The 8,560-nt window shown below is 35.6% G+C and overlaps 1 protein-coding gene across 2 annotated transcripts in view; it reads right to left on the bottom strand.

Moving 5' to 3' along the window:
• Positions 1-240: 240 nt before the first annotated feature.
• LOC118907367 (uncharacterized) overlaps positions 241-8,560 on the bottom strand; it is a 61,108-nt gene continuing 52,788 nt past the window's right edge. The window contains exons 6-8 of one of the 2 annotated variants that reach the window (XM_057504949.1): positions 6,430-6,471; positions 5,374-5,609; positions 254-551 (exon numbers count right to left, since the gene is read on the bottom strand). The gene's annotated coding sequence lies outside the window, so the exon portion shown is untranslated. Of the gene's footprint in view, positions 552-3,278; positions 3,431-5,373; positions 5,610-6,429; positions 6,472-8,560 lie in introns of those variants that run through there. The other variant, XR_008998597.1, reaches the window with a different exon arrangement.

The raw sequence follows: 8,560 nt of genomic DNA, 5'->3' as shown, positions 1-8,560 counted from the left end.
TTTCATTGTCTTAACGGAACTAAAAGTTGGTAGTTTGGCCCAGTCACAAGTGTTTTCCTCTTTTTTTTTGTTTCTCAACGCTTCGCTGAGGTGAGTATGCATATCAGTGAGGATCATCCTAGAGAAAATAATGTTTCAAATCAACATCCATGCTTCAGAGTTATCCATCTTTAGTAAAAGTTTAGCTTTCATTCTCTTTCAAGTAAAGACAATGCAAATTAATTCATAAAGAAGATGAAAAACTACATTTACTTATAGTACAGAGTTGACATTACATACGAAAATTTCCACTCACAAAAACTGTCAAAAAGTCACCTGTAATATGGTGGTAGTTTTCTAAACAAATACAATGGGAGATGTTATGAACACATAGGACAGGGGAACAGAAATAATACCGGGAAAAAGTCATGTCCTGGTAGAGGTCCGGGTTCTCTATCAGTTCCTTAGAATAAGTAAAAGGTGGTAGTTCTTTCAAGTCACAAGTGTTTGCCTCCATTTTTCCTTTTATCAACTCTTCACAGAGGCGATTTACCATTTCAGCAAAGACGAAACTAGAGAAAATAATGTTTCAAATCAACATCCATGCTTCAGAGTTACCCATCTTTAGAAAAAGTTTAGCTTTCATTCTCTTTCAAGTAAAGACAATGCAAATTAATTCATGGAAAGGATGAAAGAATACATTTACTTATAGTACAGAGTTGACATTACATAAGAAAATTCCTATTTACACAAACGGTCAAAAAGTCACCTTTAAATGGTGGAAGGTTTCTAAACAAATACAATGGGATGTTATGAACATACAGGACAAGGGAACAGAAATAATACCGGCAATTAGTCAGGTACAGAGACTCCTTTTGTTTCGGTTCCTTAACAGAGATACAACTGGGTTGTTTTGACAAGCGACCTGAATCATTTTCCTCCGTTGTTCCTTTTCTCTGCTCTTTGCTTAGATGAGTTTCCATTTCATTAAGGTTCGTACTAGAGAAAATAATGTTTGAAATCAATATCCATGCTTTAGAGTTATCTATCTTTAGTAAAAATTTAGCTTTCATTCTCTTCCAAGTAAAGACAATGCAAATTAATTCATAAAAACACATGAAAGAATACATTTACTTATAATACAGAGTTGACATTACATAGGAAAATTCCTATTTATGCAAATGGTCAAAAAGTCACCTTTAGTATGGTGGAAAGTTTCTAAACATATACAAGGGGATGTTACGAACATACAGGACAAGGACACAGAAATAATACCCGCAAAGAGTCAGGTCCTTAGAGTGTTCTCGTTTCAGTGTCTTAACGGAACTAAAAGTTGGTAGTTTGGCCAAGTCACATGTGTTTTTCTCCGTTTTTCCTTTTCTCAACTCTTCGCTGAGGCGAGTTACCATGTTGGCAAGGATCATCCTAGAGAAAATAATGTTTCAAATCAACATCCATGCTTCAGAGTTATCCATCTTTAGTAAAAGTTTAGCTTTCATTGTCTTTCAAGTAAAGACAATGCTAATCAATTCATAAAAAGATGAAAGAATACATTTACTTATAGTACAGAGTTGACATTACATAGGAAAATTCCTATTTACACAAACGGTCAAAAAGTCACCTGTAGTATGGTGGAACCTTTCTAAACAAATACAATGGGATGTTATGATCATATAGGACAGGGGAACAGAAATAATTCCGGCAAAAAGTCACCTACTCAGGCTCCTCTCGTTTCGGTGTCTTAACGGAACCAAAAGTTGGTAGTTTGGACAAGTCACAAGTGTTTTTCTCCATTTTTTCTTTTCTCAACTCTTCACTGAGGCGAGTTACCATGTCGGCAAGGATCATCCTAGAGAAAATAATGTTTCTAATCAACAACCATGCTTCACAGTTATCCATCTTTAGTAAAAGTTTAGCTTTCATTGTCTTTCAAGTAAAGACAATGCAAATCAATTCATAAAAAAGATGAAAGAATACATTTACTTAGAGTACAGAGTTGACATTACATAGGAAATTTCCTATTTACACAAACGGTCAAAAAGTCACCTGTAGGTTCCCAGGAATGTGTTGTTTTAATTTGTCTGATTTCTCTCAAACTATTCAAATTCAGTTAGACAATATACATCATATCATTGATAAGTTTTCACAAATGCCTAGGGTGCCTAACTGTTTTTTTTGGTTTCACTGGAGATGGCTGGTAATTGTAGGTCTGCTTTGGTTATGTAGCTGTATTCCTATTATGTTAATGTGTGTACGCAGTTTAATTAGTAGTTTAAAACCTATCATGCTTATGTTACTCTACAAGAAGATATGTCAAAGAAATAATCAATCTTCCCATGTTTTCTTCCGTCTGCTACTTCTATAGCTTCTCTTCTTCCTTCATAATTACAACACCTAAGTAGAATTCGTTCCTCATATCAAATTTACCGAGTATCATAATTCTTCCAAGTGGTAAAGATACCTCAAGACAAATGCTGGGCATAGAAGCCACAGGGCATAAATATGCAAAGAAGTAAAAAGCTAACCTTTTCAAACAATAAGGCTTCTCGCTCACTTACCAACTTTACATTTCCCTGTATGGCCCCGGAAGATGACTGGTGAGCCAGAGACGGGTAAGATTCCTCAAGGGAGGAACAACCTAAGACAGGCACAGTCGCAGGGGGGCCATCAGGTGAGAAATCGGGGATCAACAGAGGTGAGGCTTAGAACCTCACCCCCCGTTTTGAGAGAAATCTTCTGCATCCGTGGATGTTTTGTTGCCCTTCTCTAGCTTGGATTAATACTTAGTCTATAGGCACACACCTGATCATCTACATTTGTCCTCTTACAGCACTAAACTATGTTTTCTACCTTTATCTTGCATCTACCTACCACTTCAGCATTTTATTAAAAATGATAATAATAATAATAATAAGGGAGAAATGTGGGATTCATATATAAATCAAGTATAAAAATCAAACAAATAATCATATTTGACCTGATTGTTTATAGTTCATAATGCGTGATCAAAACCCAGTTTCTGTGATGACTGCCCTTGCACTGTTCACCATGTAAGAACTTGTTCATTATGCTTCAGAAGATTGGAGACTGTTGAGAATTAGGCTTGGGGTTGATTAATGATTGTGCATTGAGTCCCCTATACAGAATTTTATTGTTGTTAACAACCATTTGATCAATAAATATGAGAGATGCCTTCACAAAAAAAAAAAAAAAAGTCACCTGTAGTATGGTGGAACCTTTCCTAAACAAATACAATGGGATGTTATGAACACATAGGACAAGGGGAACAGAAATAATACCGGGAAAAAGTCACCTACTCAGGCTCCTCTCGTTTTGGTGTCTTAACGGAACCAAAAGTTGGTAGTTTGGACAAGTCACAAGTGTTTTTCTCCGTTTTTCCTTTTCTCAACTCTTCGCTGAGGTGAGTTACCATGTCGGCAAGGATCATCCTAGAGAAAATAATGTGTCAAATCAACATCCATACTTCACAGTTATCCATCTTTATGAAATGTTAAGCTTTCATTGTCTTTCAAGTAAAGACAATGCAAATCAATTCATAAAAAAGATGAAAGAATACATTTACTTATAGTACCGAGTTGACATTACATAGGAAAATTCCTATTTACACAAACGGTCAAAAAGTCACCTGTAGTATGGTGGAACCTTTCTAAACAAATACAATGGGATGTTATGATCATATAGGACAGGGGAACAGAAATAATACCGGCAAAAAGTCACCTACTCAGGTTCCTCTCGTTTTGGTGTCTTAACGGAACCAAAAGTTGGTAGTTTGGACAAGTCACAAGTGTTTTTCTCCATTTTTTCTTTTCTCAACTCTTCACTGAGGCGAGTTACCATGTCGGCAAGGATCATCCTAGAGAAAATAATGTTTCGAATCAACATCCATGCTTCACAGTTATCCATCTTTAGTAAAAGTTTAGCTTTCATTGTCTTTCAAGTAAAGACAATGCAAATAAATTCATAAAAAAGATGAAAGAATACATTTACTTATAGTACAGAGTTGACATTACATAGGAAAATTCCTATTTACACAAACGGTCAAAAAGTCACCTGTAGTATGGTGGAACCTTTCTAAACAAATACAATGGGATGTTATGATCATATAGGACAGGGGAACAGAAATAATTCCGGCAAAAAGTCACCTACTCAGGCTCCTCTCGTTTCGGTGTCTTAACGGAACCAAAAGTTGGTAGTTTGGACAAGTCACAAGTGTTTTTCTCCATTTTTTCTTTTCTCAACTCTTCACTGAGGCGAGTTACCATGTCGGCAAGGATCATCCTAGAGAAAATAATGTTTCGAATCAACATCCATGCTTCACAGTTATCCATCTTTAGTAAAAGTTTAGCTTTCATTGTCTTTCAAGTAAAGACAATGCAAATAAATTCATAAAAAAGATGAAAGAATACATTTACTTATAGTACCGAGTTGACATTACATAGGAAAATTCCTATTTACACAAACGGTCAAAAAGTCACCTGTAGTATGGTGGAACCTTTCTAAACAAATACAATGGGATGTTATGATCATATAGGACAGGGGAACAGAAATAATACCGGCAAAAAGTCACCTACTCAGGTTCCTCTCGTTTTGGTGTCTTAACAGAACCAAAAGTTGGTAGTTTGGACAAGTCATAAGTGTTTTTCTCCGTTTTTCCTTTTCTCAACTCTTTGCTGAGGCGAGTTACCATGTCGGCAAGGATCATCCTAGAGAAAACAATGTCTCAAATCAACATCCATGCTTCAGAGTTATCCATCTTTAGTAAAAGTTTAGCTTTCATTGTCTTTCAAGTAAAGACAATGCAAATCAATTCATAAAAAAGATGAAAGAATACATTTACTTATAGTACAGAGTTGACATTACATAGGAAAATTCCTATTTACACAAACGGTCAAAAAGTCACCTGTAGTATGGTGGAACCTTTCTAAACAAATACAATGGGATGTTATGATCATATAGGACAGGGGAACAGAAATAATACCGGCAAAAAGTCACCTACTCAGGCTCCTCTCGTTTCGGTGTCTTAACAGAACCAAAAGTTGGTAGTTTGGACAAGTCACAAGTGTTTTTCTCCATTTTTCCTTTTCTCAACTCTTCGCTGAGGCGAGTTACCATGTCGGCAAGGATCATCCTAGAGAAAACAATGTTTCAAATCAACATCCATGCTTCACAGTTATCCATCTTTAGTAAAAGTTTAGCTTTCATTGTCTTTCAAGTAAAGACAATGCAAATCAATTCATAGAAAAGATGAAAGAATACATTTACTTATAGTACAGAGTTGACAAACGGTCAAAAAGTCACCTGTAGAACGGTGACTTTCTAAACAAATACAATGGGATGTTATGAACATATAGGACAGGGGAACAGAAATAATACCGGCAAAAAGTCACGTACTCAGCCTCCTCTCATTTTGGTCCCTTAACAGAGGTACAACTGGGTTGTTTTGACAAGTGACCTGAATCGTTTTCCTCCGTTGTTCCTTTTCTCTGCTCTTTGCTTAGATGTGGTTCATATACCAATACCAATGAAACGGGATACTCCTATTTACTGATGTCTGCCACTTCATGCACTCCTTAAAGCCATAAAAGCTGCACCACTGGCCATAAGGGCATCTAAAAGGCACAGTATGAAAATAAGATAAGCACTACCAGTAGCTTAGAGTTTGATCATCTCATTTTATTTCAAACTTCAAAAATCAAAGTTGTAACGTCTAATCAATTCTTTTTAGTATCCCCAAAGGGATATTTCTAATATCACTTCTAAAATTTACCTATAAAACACGAATCTATTTCATATTCTCTCATCAACGTAACTGAAAATTCCCATTGTATTCAATGGCAGTTTTGCATCAGGAAAGATGGGAGAATATGGGTCATAATTGTACCTGATTTGTATAGTTATCCAACTTTCATTTTAACATCAGTAACACAAATTTTCAGACAGCGGCCTTCAATAAGGCTTACACAATTCAATTAAAATCTTGGGGACAGATCATACTTATAGACAGACAAGCAGATGTATGCAATGCACTGTGCTGTAAAGCCATGCAGCAGTATGTAATATGACAGCAGCCAGTGCTACACTTTATGCATTGCTATGACAACCACATCACAACCAAATCACAATGCAGTGTTAGATGTACAAAAATAAACATACCCATACCATATCTAGTCTATGCCTCTCCAACTCCTGGTAGAAAGAGTTGGCACAACATTATGAAACAGAAATCACATAGTCATGAAACCAATTTTTAACCACCCAAAAGACACCAATACGAAAGCAAGGCAATAACTGTAAGATGAAGGGAAAACTTAAGGGGAAATCATAATGGAAATTTTTAAGAAAATATTTTCAATATGCTCCCCAAATTAAGATTTAAGAAAAATCATAAAATGTACATTTCAACAATTGTTTAATTTTATGTCTACAGACCTGATGCTTCAGAACAGCTTGTTGTCTTCTGATTTCTTTCTCCTAAAAAATAAAAAGCTTTTAATATATAATTTCAGGGAAGATTTAGAACATGTTACAAGTATTGCTAGTTCCTTTTCTGAGGTTCTATAGTTGTCCATTAGGTTGAACTATATAAAATTGTAAGTATGTAATCATTTTTTACTTACAAAATAGGCAATTTCATGCGGTTCTACCTAACACATAAAAACTGTATGACAATATCAAGGATCTTTACTCAGAAGCCATTTAAACTTAAAATTCAAGGACCTTATGCCACATTTCAATAGCACATTTACTGAACCGACTGACCCAGATTGTCAGAACATGTCAGATACAAATGGAACATGTATTTTTTATCATTTTAACAATAAAATATTTCTTAAATAAATCTAATAAGTAGATTTGGCACAACCCCGAAATCTAACTAACTCGAACTCTCCCCACTCTGAATATAAATTGCCAAACAGTCTATAATTAACAGCATCTATATCATTTTATATACTGTAAGTGAATGAGAGTGATGAGAGGCAATGGGATCAGCTTGAGATTCTCACGCCTGCCTAGGACTCAGTGGACCATTCCAAGGGGATGGGGCTTGATGCAAGCTATTCTATGAAGGCTAATAATTTAAATATTTTTATAAAGGTAAAATCTGGGTGAAATTGATATTAAGGGAAGCCATGAAAAAGGGTAGAAATCTAAAGAACAAAGTAAGAAGGTCTATATAAAAAGGTGACAAACAGTTCCCTGGCTTTATAAACTACACAGCAAAACCCAGTAGGAAATTCTACAAATTACCCAGTTTATTCAACAAATAAATTTCAAGAAGTGAAAACACTGCGAGAAGATTAAAGGGGCCTTAAAGGATGTATCAAACATGCCCAATGTTTGGATCTTACCTAGATTTTGATTCAAATAGACAAACTGTTTAGGAAATTCTGAGAGTTAAGAATTTAAACAATGAAAATTTTGAACAATGTCTGATATTTGATGATATCAAGAAATTATCATTTTAAAGTATGATAATGGTATTGTGATACTTTTGTAGAAAGCAAGAATTCTTATCTTTTAGATACATTTATAGATGAAGTACGATGTCTAAAATTTGCTTCAACAAATTATGGAAGAGTAGTAGTAGATGGGAATATATGTAAAACAATATTGTTCATATGATAATTTCTAAAGCTGATGATAGGTACATGATGTACATTATTTTGCCTACTTTTGTGATATTTCAGATTTCCCACTATAAGTCTCCTCGTGGAAACACATACACCAGCATAACGCTAGTGTACTACAGGAATAAGCCTGCTTAGTGCATAGGTAATAATCAAGAGCTGGTTGCCCTCCATAAAGAAATCAAAACAAATACACTGTTATGTGACCTTATTTAGAGTCCCAAGTAGTATGTCCAGACATAGGAAAAACATTCTTTCAAAATAACCTTTCTAAAACAATTTTTAAATTACCTTATACTTCTTTTTTGAGAGAGAATTCCTTTGGTATGAAGGTTAATAAGATTTTCTTAGTGTTCCTTTTTCCTTAAAAGAACCTTAAAGCAGGATTCAGCCTGAACCACTCTGGGCACTTCTGCAACCAGAGCCAGCAGTCCTGACTGCCCTTTATGCTGTGGCACCAGGCTCGGAATCATGACATATGATGACCTCACACAATGGGTGCCATGGACACAAGCACTGCTCTTGCTCCCATCACGGATGACAGTTACACCCCACAGTCCAAGCACCATGCTCTGTCTGAGGCATTTTGAATGTATTGTTCACTTTAATCTTCATAATCATTTGACCTAGTAAGGTGGGTTTCACTGTCCCTATATTACCATTGAGGGAACCACAGGCCCACTGAGGTTAAATCATTTCCTGAGGTGCACTGGCAATAAGGAACAGCAATGTGTGATTTGAACCCAGGACTGTCTCTCTCTAAAGCCTGGGGTCTTAGCCACTACATGTACTTCACTGCTATTATGAAGACATTTTTATACTTGATACTGATCATGATATTCAGGATGAAAGCATAGTCAAGATGATGTTATGGCAGGGTTATGGAAATTACCAATGCACATACTCAGTGTCTACATGTCAAAAAAATATCT

Source organism: Manis pentadactyla, chromosome 7, assembly GCF_030020395.1.
Source record: "Manis pentadactyla isolate mManPen7 chromosome 7, mManPen7.hap1, whole genome shotgun sequence".
NCBI lineage: Eukaryota > Metazoa > Chordata > Mammalia > Pholidota > Manidae > Manis > Manis pentadactyla.
This window is presented reverse-complemented; position numbering and strand designations above follow the sequence as displayed.